This window comes from Staurois parvus, unplaced genomic scaffold, assembly GCF_062004578.1.
Source record: "Staurois parvus isolate SC_StPar_1 unplaced genomic scaffold, SC_StPar_1.0 ptg000530l, whole genome shotgun sequence".
In the NCBI taxonomy this organism is placed as follows: domain Eukaryota; kingdom Metazoa; phylum Chordata; class Amphibia; order Anura; family Ranidae; genus Staurois; species Staurois parvus.
Genome location: NW_028318326.1, coordinates 1,948,987 through 1,962,981, shown reverse-complemented (window position 1 = coordinate 1,962,981; position 13,995 = coordinate 1,948,987).

Here is a 13,995-nt window from a genome sequence, read left to right as displayed (position 1 = left end):
CGCTTAAAGTATCACTAAAAGCAAAACTTTTTTTTTTAGTTTTAAATAGAGTGAAGATGGATTAGAACACCTATTAGGTTTTCGTTGCGGTCTGTGCAACCATTAGGGAGTTTCACTATTTGGCCTGTTTACCATTATCATTGAAAGTAAAGAAAACCCCAAAATTTGGGTTGTCCCTAGAAAAATAATAGAGGGGAACTTTTCACTATTTCTGGTGACCTGGGAGCGAGGGGGGGCACTAAGGAATTCCTTTAATTTGCAGGGATTATTTCCAAACTTCCTGTTTTGGCTACGGGACAGGAAGTAAAGGGAAATCTCCCCAATGGAACACAGATGGCAAAAAAATAAACTGACAGGGGCTATAACCATCCCATACACTGTCCAAAATAGAAATAAAAGTTTTGCCTATAGTTCTACTTTAACATCATTGTAATCCCCCCCTCCTCCCATCTCCACAAATGTAAAAAAGGATAACGGTTTATTTACCATTTTCTTTATTCAGTCACAGTCCACCCCACCCCACCCCAGCCTCTATTTTCACTTATTATTATACGTATATCTATAACAGGTTCCTGCTCCTGTCATAGGACTGCATCAAATGAGAAGGGGAGAACGGGTACATGAGATGGTACAGAGACCCCTTTAATTGTTTGTGCTTTCTACAGATCTGCCTAGCAATTTCTCATTTGGTTATGAATGGATCAACATACAGTGCCTTGAAAAAGTATTCATACCCCTTGAAATTTTCCACATTTTGTCATGTTACAACCAAAAACATAAATTTATTTTATTGGGATTTTATGTGATAGGCCAAAACAAAGTGGCACATAATTGTGAAATGGAAGGAAAATGAAAAATCGTTTTCAAAATGTTTTACAAATAATTATCTGAAAAATGTGGCGTGCATTTGTAATCAGCCCCCTTTACTCTGATACCCCTAACTAAAATCTAGTGAAACCAATTGCCTTCAGAAGTCACCTAATTAGTAAATAGAGTCCACCTGTGTGTAATGTAATCTCACTATAAATGCAGCTGTTCTGTGAAGCCCTCAGAGGTTTGTTAATGAACATTAGCGAACAAAGAGCATCATGAAGGCCAAGGAACACAGCAGACAGGTCAGGGATAAAGTTGTGGAGAAGTTTAAAGCAGGGTTAGGTTATAAAGAAATATCCCAGGCTTTGAACATCTCACAGAGCACTGTTCAATCCATCATCCGAAAATGGAAACAGTATGGCACAACTGCAAACCTACCAAAACATGGCCATCCACCTAAACTGACAGGCCGGGCAAGGAGAGCATTAATCAGAGAAGCAGCCAAGATTTAACTCTGGCGGAGCTGCAGAGATCCACAGCTGAGGTGGGAAAATCTGTCCACAGGACAACTATTAGTCGTGCACTCTACAAATCTGGCCTTTATGGAAGAATGGCAAGAAGAAAGCCATTGTTCAAAGAAAGCCATAAGAAGTTTGTAGTTTGAAGGACACAGCAAACATGTGGAAGAAAGTGCTCTGGTCAGATGAGACCAAAATTGAACCTTTTGGCCTAAAAGCAAAATGCTATGTGTGGCGTAAAACCAACATTGCACATCACTCTGAACACAACATCCCCACCATGAAATGTGGTGGCAGCATCATATTGTGGGGATGCTTTAAATCAAAGCATATTCATGTGTTAGAGTGGCCCTGTCCAGACCTAAATCCAATTGAGAATCTGTGGCAGGAGTTGAAAATTGCTGTTCACAGACGCTCTCCACCCAATCTAACAGAGCTTGAGCTATATTGCAAAGAAGAATTGGCAAAAAGATGTGCAAAGCTGGTAGAGACATACCCAAAAAGACTTGCAGCTGTAATTGCAGAGAAAGGTGGATCTACAAAGTATCACTTTCCTTCCACTTCACAATTATGTACCACTTTGTGTTGCCCTATCATATAAAATCCCAATAAAATACATTTACGTTTTTGGTTGTAACATGACAAAATGTGGAAAATGCCAAGGGGTATGAATACTTTTTTAAGGCAGTGTATAATGGATGAGCTGGTATCATCCTTGTGTCTCAGCATGCTCACCTGTTATTTTTATACCTGGAGCTGTTGATCGTTATTTCATTTCAGAGGAGCAGCAGAGATAAAAGTACTTCTGCGTCACCAGTGGGCTACCCTCTCTTCCTGGCTGCTTGGATATCAGACATCCGTAGTTCATTTAGTACAAAATCAAAATTCGGACAAAATTGTCGTTATTTGGAGATTCGGATGTATCCGAATTACAATACTAATTACAATAGTAACTTACTTAAATAAATCTGAAATAATCAAATTTTCGTACAAAATAACAAATTAGTAGGAATTTGAAAACGAAATCGAATTTGAAAACAAGTTCAAAATGTAAACATATTGCTCACTATTGCAGATTTCCTTCAAAGACTGTGTGTATTAGGATGGCCATACATTATACAATTTTCTTGTATAATTTTCATTTAGATTTACCAAAAACTATATAATATGAGGTCAAAAATAAACAACACTTTCAATTCTATCCAGTTAGACAGGCCCTTGCACTACATAGTTGAAGTTAAATCTAAAGGAATTTGTACAGAAATTGTACAGGAAATTGTAAGAAAATTGTATAATGTATGACCAGCCTTAGTGTTAGACTATTTCCTTCTTCCAAAATTCAAATTTGCGAAAAGAATAGAGTATAAAAAAATAGAGTAAAACAGAATAGAATAGAAAATAAAAGAACAGAATGGAATAGAACATAAAGTTATAGAGGCATGGCACCGACAAGGTGCATGGTGTGAGAGCATCTGAGAACAGCCAGTAGCAGCTATGCCTAGGAGTGGTTGAGATAACTGAAGCGCCTGGTATTTTCCTGTCCAAGGGGCATCCCGCTCCTGTATCCCGCCCACCTGAGGTGGCAGCGTGAAAGGGGGATCGTGAGCCGGTCACCGGCCGGAGAGGAGGTTGACTCCACCGCAGTGTGGAGCAGTGAATACCGGGAAGTCACATGACTGCCGCAGAGGAGTGATGGGAAGCACTGACTGGAGGTGAGAAGAGAGGAGTTGACATACCCGGACCTGATGTGAGAAGGATCCCATGGATCCCACAGAGGGTGAACCCCCCTTATACAGAACGCGTCAGACCACCCTGGAATCACCCGAAGAGGAGGATTGAGAACGTAGCCGTGCTTGGTATACAGAGAAACAGCAAAGAAACAGCAGCAGCAGTAAAGTGGATGAGGGTAGAACGAAGGTGGTGTATGAAGGGCCGTGGGAATTGGTGAGTCTAAAATGTAAATTGACTAATATTGTCAAAGGAGCTTTTCGGGGGATCAACTAGAGGTCCCGAAGGAGACAGAAGAAATGTACAAGAAAGTAAAGGACTATAAAGAGCCCCAAGGGAGGAAACTGGTGAGGGGATAAACTGGCGAGTCAAGCGATACCATTCCTATATGTAAAATAAAAGGAATAAGAATATTTACAGTGAACTATAACCCCAATCTATCCTGTGGAAGTAATCTTTTGCCCTTCAACTTAAAAAGATAGAGATATTATATGAACATCATGAAGAGTAAATCTGTGAAAGGGGGAGGATCCAAAATATCTCAAATAAGTACAAGTACAATTAAAAAATATATCCCTCCACAAGAGAAAATCCAGAGGGTCAACCCCCACAGAGACAACATGGAGCAAGTGGAAGACGGGAGAAGGAAACATCGGTGACTGCTCTGGATTGTCTCTGGGAGTAACCAATCTGAGTAAAATTGAAGAAACTTTAGATATTGAAAAATAACTAGATCTAGAAAATGCTGAAGAACAAGAGAAAAGCTCACAAATGCCTACTAAAACTGAAATAGCAGGGGCAAGTTTTAGAATGAGCAGATGAAACGGAGGAAAATTGGATAAACATGCCCAAGTAATAACCAATCTGGAAAAACAAACGGAGGATATGCGAAAAGAGCAAAGGAGACTGTTCTATAAATTGGAAGATCAAGAGAACAGAGATAGGAGGAACAATCTGAGGATACAGGGTTTGCCCAAGATTTAGCAGGGAGAAGATTTGATGGAGACAATGAGGAAAATGTTGAACACAATGATGGATAGATCAGTAACAAACCAGTTGAAAATGAATCTCAATTTTTAACATTACCACTGAATTTGGAACATATGTTTGCTAAGGATTTACGTGATATGTCTAATGGTTCTGACTCCAGGTCACAATTTGCTTCCCATTATACTCTATGGGCATTCCTTTGTGTCACTCATCTGTCATTCCATAGAAAACAGCTATTATCCCAAATAATTTTATTCCTACAATCTTCTACTCTGCTCTGGGAACATCTGTAGGAAAGGTTATATTGCTATGTTTCTCAGATTTGCCTGCAAATGAGTTTATATTTTGTTTCCCTTTATATGCTATAGGCATTCCCTTCTGTCATTCACCTTTGTCATTCCATAGAAAAAAAAAATAATCCCGCGTAATCTCAATTTTAAACACCTGGACAGTATGTCTGCTAAGGATTTATTTGCTATGTTGAGTTGTTCTGACTACAGGTGACATCTTGCTTTCTGTTAAACTCTATCGGCATTCCCTTTAGTCATTCACCTTTGTCATTTCATAGAAAACAGCTATAATCCCAAATAATTTCATTCTTACAATCTGCTACTCTACTTGAGGAACACATGTAGGAAAGGTTAATTTTCTACATGACACAGATTTGTCTGCAAATACATTCATATTTTTCTTTTTATTATATTCTGTGGTCATTCCCTTCTGTTATCCACCTTTCTCATTCCATAGAAAGCAAAAATAATCCCACTTATTCTCAATTTTAAACATCGCCACTGAATGTGGAGAGTATGTTTGCTAACATTTTGTTCTTATATACCTAATGGTTTTGATTTAAAGTCACATCTTGCTTCTTATTATACTCTATAGGCATTCCCTTTTTTCATTCATCTTTGTCATTCCATAGAAAACAAGGATAATCTCACTTCATCTCAATTTTAAGCATCACCACTGAATGTGGAGAGTATGTCTGCTAAGGATTTGACAGTTGGAAAATGAGTTATTTTTGACAATGGCAAAAAATGACAGTTCTTTTGGCAGTTGAAAAATGACAGTTATTTTTGACAGTTGAAAAATATTCTTTCACTTCTAAACATCACCACTGAATTTGGAGAGTATGCCTGCTAAGGATTTATTTGGAATGTTGAATAGTTCTGTCTGCAGGTCGCATCGTGGTTCTTATTATACCCTATGGCAGCGGTTCTCAACCTGGGGGTCGCGACCCCTTTGGGGGTCGAACGACTCTTTCACAGGGGTCGCCTAAGACCATCGGAAAACACATATTTCCGATGGTCTTAGGAACCGAGACACCGCTGCTCTATCCGTCTCCAGGTGTGGGCGGGATGACATGCCGCTCCTGTCATCTGGACACACCCTTGGGATCAATCCTCGCCGGTGATTGGCCGCCGGAACTGTAGCTCAGGAGAGGCACACAGGCGGCCAATCACCGGCGAGGAGGTGGAGCTTGGAGAGGAGGAGCCGAGCGGCACCGCGAAGATCGAGCGAGTGAAGAGGAGGAGAGCGGCCGGAGAAGGAAGACAGCTGACAGGTAAGTGTCTGTACCATGGGAGAGGGAGGAGGGAGCGAGCCCAGGCTGGAGCAGGGGTCAGCAAGGTAAGTATCATTGGTGTCAGTGGGAGGAATAGTGCCCCATCATTGGTGTCACTAATACCAATGATGGGGCACTATTCCTCCCACTGACACCAACGATGGGGCACGATTCCTCACCCCACTGACACCAACGATGGGGCACGATTCCTCCCCCCACTGACACCAACGATGGGGCACGATTCCTCCCCCCACTGACACCAACGATGGGGCACGATTCCTCCCCCCACTGACACCAACGATGGGGCACGATTCCTCCCCCCACTGACACCAACGATGGGGCACGATTCCTCCCCCCACTGACACCAACGATGGGGCACTATTCCTCCCCCCACTGACACCAACGATGGGGCACTATTCCTCCCCCACTGACACCAACGATGGGGCACTATTCCTCCCCCACTGACACCAACGATGGGGCACTATTCCTCCCACTGACACCAACGATGGGGCACTATTCCTCCCACTGACACCAACGATGGGGCACTATTCCTCCCACTGACACCAACATTGGGGCATTATTCCTCCCCCTGATACCAACGATGGGGCACTATTCCTCCCCCTGACACCAGTGATGGGGGCGCTATTCCTCCCACTGATACCAATGTTGGGGCGCTTTTCCTCCCACTGACACCAGTGATGGGGGCACTATTCCTCCCACTGATATCAATGTTGGGGCACTTTTCCTCCCACTGACACCAGTGATGAGACACTTTTCCTCCCACTGACATCAGTGATGGGACACTTTTCCTCCCACTGACACCAGTGATGGGGCACTATTCCTCCCACTGACACCAATGATGGGGCACTATTCCCCCCACTGACACCAATGATGGGGCACTATTCCCCCCACTGACACCAATGATGGGGCACTATTCCCCCCACTGACACCAATGATGGGGCACTATTCCTCCCACTGACACCAATGATGGGGCACTATTCCTCCCACTGACACCAATGATGGGGCACTATTCCTCCCACTGACACCAATGATGGGGCACTATTCCCCCCACTGACACCTATGATGGGGCACTATTCCTACCACTGACACCAATGATGGGGCACTATTCCTACCACTGACACCAATGATGGGGCACTATTCCTACCACTGATACCAATGATGGGGCACTATTCCTCCCATTGACATCAGTGATGGGACACTATTCCTCCCACTGACACCAATGACGTGGCACTACTCCTCCCACTGCAAAATTACAGTTATGAAGTAGCAACAAAAATAATTTTATGGTTGGGGGTCACCACAACATGAGGAACTGTATTAAGGGGTCGCGGCATTAGGAAGGTTGAGAACCACTGCCCTATGGGCATTCTCTTTTGCCATTCACTTTTGTCATTCCATAGAAAACAGCTATAATCCCAAGTTATTTTAATCTCACAATCTGCTACTCTACTTGGGGAACGCCTGTGTGAAAGGTGAAATTGCTATGTTTCTCTGATTTGTCGGCAAATGAAGTTTATATTTTGCTTCTCATAATAGTCTATGGGCATTCATTTCTGTCATTCCATAGAAAACAATAATAATCCCTCTTAATGTCAATTTTTAACATGACCTCTGAACTTGAAGAGTACGTCTGCTAAGGATTTGTGTGATATGTCTAATGGTTCTGACTCCGTTATTCTCTATGGGCATTCCTTTCTGTTCCATTATTCTCTTTGGGCATTCCACTGCCATGTTAAAGTCTATGGGCATTCCAGTCTGTCATTCCTTTTATTATATCCAGAGCTCAGGCATGTTCAGATTTAATCTGAGCAATCTTGCCAGGAAGCTGTCACTGTACTTAACCAATTGCATATGACCGAGCCATTTCCTACAGCCACACATATCTACACCCCTTGCATATGTGCAGCTGTGGGGTGGAGAAGGCCTCAGCCACTGGTTAATGGATGTTAGATATTCTGTATATAGCCCTACAGAACAGAGCATGTGTTTATCTGCTGCTTTTCTGCAAACAGGAAACAGGAACTTTATTCAGAAAGAAGGCAAAGAGCAGCAATGGGCAAACTACGTCCGGCGGGCCGTATACGGCCCGGTGGACCTTTTAATCCGGCCCGCGGAGCGTGGCAAACATCGGCTGTCAGAATGTGTGTAGGCGGGGCAGCGTGAGGAACGTGAGGGGAGCTAGGCTCCTCTCACAGTCCGCCCTGAAGACCGGAACGGCGCGGGAACACTGCGAGAGGAACGTGCGGAGCAAAGGTAAGTGAATTGACACAGGGGGGACTTGGGGACTTAATATGGGGGATGAATTACTATAGGGGGGATGAATTACTATATGGGGGATGAATTACTATAGGGGGGATGAATTACTATATGGGGGATGAATTACTATGGGGGATGAATTACTATGGGGGATGAATTACTATGGGGGATGAATTACTATATGGGGGATGAATTACTATGAGGGATGAATTACTATATGGGGGATGAATTACTATGGGGGATGAATTACTATGGGGGATGAATTACTATATGGGGGATGAATTACTATATGGGGGATGAATTACTATGGGGGATGAATTACTATGGGGGATGAATTACTATATGGGGGATGAATTACTATGGGGGATGAATTACTATGGGAGATGAATTACTATATGGGGGATGAATTACTATATGGGGATGAATTACTATATGGGGGATGAATTACTATATGGGGGATGAATTACTATATGGGGGATGAATTACTATGGGGGATGAATTACTATGGGGGATGAATTACTATGGGGGATGAATTACTATGGGGGATGAATTACTATATGGGGGATGAATTACTATGGGGGATGAATTACTATGGGAGATGAATTACTATATGGGGGATGAATTACTATGGGGGATGAATTACTATGGGAGATGAATTACTATGGGGGATGAATTACTATATGGGGGATGAATTACTATATGGGGATGAATTACTATATGGGGGATGAATTACTATATGGGGGATGAATTACTATATGGGGGATGAATTACTATGGGGGATGAATTACTATGGGGGATGAATTACTATATGGGGGATGAATTACTATATGGGGGATGAATTACTATGGGGGATGAATTACTATATGGGGATGAATTACTATGGGGGATGAATTACTATATGGGGGATGAATTACTATTGGGGATGAATTACTATATGGGGGATGAATTACTATGGGGGATGAATTACTATATGGGGGATTAATTACTATGCTTACTATGGGGGAATATTACTATACTTACTATGGATGACACATACACATCATTCATCTACTCTTGGTCCGGCCCCCGGGTCCAATATATGAACCCATTGCGGCCCTCAAGTCAAAATGTTTGCCCACCCCTGGCATAGAGTATAGTCATAGATACATGCAGCTACAAATGTATAAACACTGCCATCTACTGGTTGAAGAATATATCTTTACCGAACACTGAAGTAGCTGCAACATACATGAACACAGTATTCCAACAATGTCACAGTACAGATGACAGCTTCCTGGCAGGTTGGCTCTGGTGGGTTTGGACTAGGCTCTGAACAGACCTGAGCTCATCCCTACTTATGTAAGAAAGGAAGACGGTGACTTGGGACCAGGTGTGCAGCAGCAGATCATAACAAAACCACATGTGAGTATCGTATATTTCAAGCTCTTTCACATGAATTTTCATGGTTGTACACTGCCCAGATCAGAGTATTTCTAGGATGATAAATAGAAAACGTGCGCCAAAGAAATAAAATTAAATCAAAGTAATTCTGCTGTTCAAAAAAATGACTAAACATCAAACAAAACTCACAAAGTGACACTGTGCAAATAAAAAAGATGTAAGACAATTAGAATAAGTCCAAAAAGGCGAAAGGTCCAGTGTCCCAAACGTTTGTGACAAAAAAAATATCTATAACATTTTCCAGCGTGCTCACACCATCAGTGATAAATCATTTGTTCCACACTATCTGTTTTTTTGGGGGGCATGTGAATCCATGGAAGTTGGTTTTGAAGCCACCTAATGAGATTCAGTAAGGAATCGTTGAAGAGAGAAATAACATCTGAGGCGACTACACTCCACCTCTAAGCCTGTTTTTTTTCTCAGCTATATCAGCTTGAGAATCAATGATATTTGGTGAGTGTGGAGCAGGGGCGGACTGACAACTCATGGGGCCCCCGGGCAATAGAGGATCATGGGGCCCCTGTGTCCTTTCCCACACTCAAAAAAAGCCTATTATAAAAGGTATCAGGGGCATTTCAATGGGCCCCCTACTGACCCCGGGTCCTCAGCAGTGCCCGAGTGCTCAAACGGTCAGTCCGCCCCTGGTGTGGAGCAAACGATTTATCACTGATGGTGTAAGTACGCTGGAAAATTTATGAAGTTTGTGTTATAGATTTTTTTTTTGTCACAAACATTTGGGACACTGGACTTTTATTTTGGACTTTGCTTTTTTGGACGTTTTTGGTTTTTAAAAAACATCTTCAGTTCTGCTTTAAATGGATGTTAAAGTGATATTAAAGGTATTTTAAAAGGTCATACTTACCTACTCTATGCAATGGTTATGCACAGAACAGCCCTGATCCTGATCTTCTGGGTTTCCTCGCTGGTACTCCTGGCCCCTCTCCCTCGCTGAATGCCCCCATAGCATGCCTCCCGAGCCCTGCCCTGTGTCCATTGACACACAGAGTGGGGATCAGCCCCGCCTCCCACTCTCTCCCCACTGGCTGTGATTGACAGCAGTTGGAGGCAAAGGCTCCTGCTGCTGTCTTTGGGCCAATGAGGAGTGAGAGAGCCTCTGTTTTCATGCACATTGCTAGATCAAGATTGGGCTCAAGTAAGAGGGGGAAAGGATGTATGAAGGTAAAAAAAAACCTTTGGCCTTTAGAACCACTTTAACACCTGGAAGCTGACGCTGCTTCCCAATCATGTGATGGTTGTGATTGTCTGTTACAGCCGTCACATGATCAGGATCGTAATCAGAGACCAGGATGCGTTGATGACAGCTTGGCCAGTTTGCGCACAGAACCTTAGAGCCGCAATAACGTGCAGCAGCTAGGTGTTAATAACCAGTTGCCTTGCTGCATGAGTTCTGCATTAACCACTTCAAGTCCGGACACTTTTACCCCTTCCTGTCCAGGCCAATTTTCAGCTTTCAGTGCTATCACACTTTGAATGACAATTACACGGTCATGCAACACTGTACCCATATAAATTTTCTTAGCATTTTTTGAGCTCCCAGGGAGCACGCACAAGCAGGGGGTGGGGAGGCTGTTTATAAATGGCCACCTGACCCTGCACTGCCACCGTCCAGCCGTTTATATACAACGGCTGGACGGGAGGTGGTTAAAGGTTAAGGCTCCATGCACACTAAGCGTTTTAATAATGCTGGTAACGTTGGCTGTGTAAAGTCACATTAAAAACATGAGTTTTTCAGCTTTTTTTTGCGTTTTTGTATTGACATTTAGCGGCTTTTGCCACGTTATTTCGCATTTGCAGTTTTTAGAGGTTTTTTTTTTACCAAAAAAAAAAAATTTTTAAGGTAAAAAAAAGTCCAAAAACACTGGTTTACCGTGATTTACCGCATTTTTCTATGTTAGAGCGTTTTTACAGCTAAAAAACTCCTCTAGAAACCCACAGCCTTTCTTAGATACACAGAATATAACTGGTGCAATGTTTCACATGACTGTCATATGCCTTTAAGGGTTCTTTGTATTTTGTCTCTGCTCCTTCCTTTCCTTTGGTTTAGTTCATGATGTATAGATAGCTCCACCCTTTTATTCATTTACCAGTAATGCATTTCAGCTTCTAGCCTCATGTGTTATGGACGCAGATCACAGTATGATCTTTTGACCTATCCTAATGTTCATTGTTGTTAGATTCTCTCAGTTTATGAAATAAACTTCACAAGATCTACAAGGTGTCATCTGGATCGAGTCACTGCCTGTGTTATTCAACTAACATTGGAGTTATCACTATCTCATCACAACTGTAAGTTACAGAGATCACACTTTCAATGCTTAGATTGGAGAGACAGAACAGCTGGATACTAACATTTATAGGTAAAGTTGATCCAGGGAATATCCGATTGCCTCTGGGGATCAGGAAGGAATTTTTTTCCCAGCAGGAGCAAATTGGATCATGCTTTGCTGGGTTTTTTTTCGTCTTCCACTGGATCAACTGTGGGTATAGGATTATAACTTTTTTTTTGATGGTTGAACTGGATGGACTTTTGTCTTTTTTTAGCCAGACTAACTGTGTAACTAGTTCTGGGGTTTTTTTCCAGCCAAAAAAATGCCCCTGCCAAAAACTTTGATTACAGTCTATGTGTGCATGGACACGTAGGTTAACATGCTGGGGAGTTTACTAGCTGTAGAAAAAAACGTCAAAAGCCAAAAACAGCCGCGGTGAAAACGTCCAGTGTGCATGAGGACTACATGTTCATCTCAAACTGACCACACAGAGTTTGCCCCAGCATGTGCCAGATAACAGTATGGGGTAGGTCAGAGTCTTGTCTTCCCACACTACTTTTCAGATATACAGTAGTTCAATCGGCCACACATGTTACAATCTGATTGTACATTTCCTGTTCAGTCTGTTATATGTACCAACAACTTTGTGATGCAAGGGTCTAGGCCTACTAAATCCATTCAACGAATAGCCCAGAAGAAGTTGAAGCTCACACTACATAGTAGGTGTTTCAATTTATAGTCTATTAGCAGGTAGAAGCTGATCCTACATAGCAGTTTGTAAATCCAGGGTGAATATACAGTTGTGTTCAAAATAATAGCAGTGTGTTGAAAAAAGTGAATAAAGCTCAAAATCCTTCTAATAGCTTTTATTTCCATACACACAAATGCATTGGGAACACTACACATTCTATTCCAAATCAAAACATGAAGAAAAATATATCACATTTGTGTTGTTCCTCTAAAACAATTGAAGAAAAGTGAATATTAGACTGTTCCAAAAAATAGCAGTGTTTGTATTCTTCTTTACAAACTCAAACATTCACTATATAAACTGAAAAATGTTTGAAGATTTTGCTTTCCTTTGAATCACTTAATGAATATTTAGTTGTATAAGCACTGTTTCTGAGAACTGCTGTACATCTGTGTTGCATGGAGTCAACCAACTTCTGGCACCTGTGAACAGGTATTCCAGCCCAGGATGATTAGACTACATTCCACAGTTCTCTATTTCTTGGTTTTGCCTCAGAAACTGCATTTTTGATGTCACCCCACAAGTTCTCTATTGGATTAAGATCTGGGGATTGGGCTGGCCACTCCATAACGTCAATCTTGTTGATCTGGAACCAAGATGTTGCACGTTTACTGGTGTGTTTGGGGTCGTTGTCTTGTTGGAACACCCATTTGAAGGGCATTTTCTCTTCAGCATAAGGCAGCATGACCTCTTCAAGTATTCTGATGTATTCAAACTGATCCATGATCCCTGGTATGTGATAAATAGGCCCAACACTGTAGTATGAGAAACATCCCCATATCATGATGCTTGCGCAACCATGCTTCACTGTCTTCACAGTGTACTGTGGCTTGAATTCAGTGTTTGGGGGTCATCTGACAAACTGTCTCCGGCCACTAGACCCAAAAAGAACAATCTTACTTTCATCAGTCCACAAAATGTTGCGCCATTTCTCTTTAGGCCAGTCAATGTGCTCTTTGGCAAATTGTAACCTCTTCAGCATGTTTTTTTCAACATTGGGCCTTTGCGGGGGCTTCTTGCAGATAGCTTGGCTTCACATAGGCGTCTTCTAATTGTAACAGTACTCACAGGTAACTTTAGACCTTCTTTGATCTTCCTGGAGCTGATTGTTGGCTGAGTCCTTGCCATTTTGGCTATTCTTCTATCCATTCGAATGGTAGTTTTTCACTTTCCTCCACGTCTTTCAGGTTTTGGTTGCCATTTTAAAGCATTTGCGATCATTTTAGCTGAGCGGCCTATCATTTTCTGCACTTCTTTATATGTTTTCCCCTCTCCAATCAACTTTTTAAGCAAGGTATGCTGTTCTTCTGAACAATGTCTAGAACGACCCATTTTCCTCAGACTTTCAGAGCGAAATGCACTGTAACCAGCATGTACAACATTTGCTGCCTTCCTTCCTTAAATAAGGGCAATAATTGCCACCCGTTTTTCAAAGAATGAATGACCTCACTAATAGAACTCCACACTGCTATTATTTTGAATATGCCCCTTTCAATTAGTGATTCAATTACACAGAATCAGCAGCATGCATGTCATGACTGTTGGGTCTGTTGGATTTCTATTACTCTACTACACCTGCTAGTAAATTATTTGCCATGTAGAAATATCATTTCTACCAAAAACAGT